The following is a 731-nucleotide window of genomic DNA, read 5'->3' as shown; positions in this document are numbered from 1 at the left end:
GTCTTGTGGCCACTGCTGAGTTTTCCAAATTTGCTGGCTTATTGAATGCAGCACTTCTACAGCATCATGTTTTAGGATTTGAAATAGGTCAGCTGGAATTCCATCACCTCTAGTAGCTTTGTTTGTAGGAATGCTTCCTAAGGCCCACTTGATTTCGTGCTTCAGGATGTCTGGCTCTAGGTGAGTGATCACAACATCATGGTTATCCAGGTTATTCAGATTTTTTTGTATAGCTCTTCTGTGTATTCTTTTTTTTTTTTTCAGGGGAAAGCGCGAACGCAGTCCCCCACTACCACAAATTATGCAGTCGAGTTTCCCACATTTGGGGAAATCGCAGGGGTCAGCACATCCGGAGTGCAATGGATAAGCCTCGCCCTGGGAAAACCACCCTCGTGATCATGGTATCTCCCCTGCCAGGTAAGTATTCTTCTGTGTATTCTTGCCACGTCTTTTTAATCTCTTCTGCTTCAGTTAGGTCCTTACTGTTCTATCCTTTATTGTGCCCATCTTTGCATGAAAAGTTCCCTTGGCATCTCTAATTTTCTTGAAGAAATCTCTAGTCTTTCCCATTCTATTGTTTTCCTCTATTTCTTTGCATTGATCACTGAGGAAGGCGTCCTTATCTCTCCTTGCTATTCTTTGGAACTCTGCATTCAGATGGGTATATCTTTCCTTTTCTCCTTTGCCTTTCACTTCTCTTCTTTTCCCAGCTATTTGTAAGGCTTCCTTAG

At 42.7% G+C, this 731-nt stretch overlaps 1 non-coding gene across 1 annotated transcript; it reads right to left on the bottom strand.

The window, feature by feature from the left end:
• Nucleotides 1–261: 261 nt before the first annotated feature.
• LOC122436175 lies at nt 262–425 on the bottom strand. Its single transcript, XR_006267934.1, has one exon. It is a non-coding gene; the product is annotated as a U1 spliceosomal RNA (small nuclear RNA).
• Between the last annotated feature and the right edge of the window lie 306 nt (nt 426–731).

The sequence above is a fragment of the Cervus canadensis genome, chromosome X (assembly GCF_019320065.1).
Source record: "Cervus canadensis isolate Bull #8, Minnesota chromosome X, ASM1932006v1, whole genome shotgun sequence".
Classification (NCBI taxonomy): domain Eukaryota; kingdom Metazoa; phylum Chordata; class Mammalia; order Artiodactyla; family Cervidae; genus Cervus; species Cervus canadensis.
This window is presented reverse-complemented; position numbering and strand designations above follow the sequence as displayed.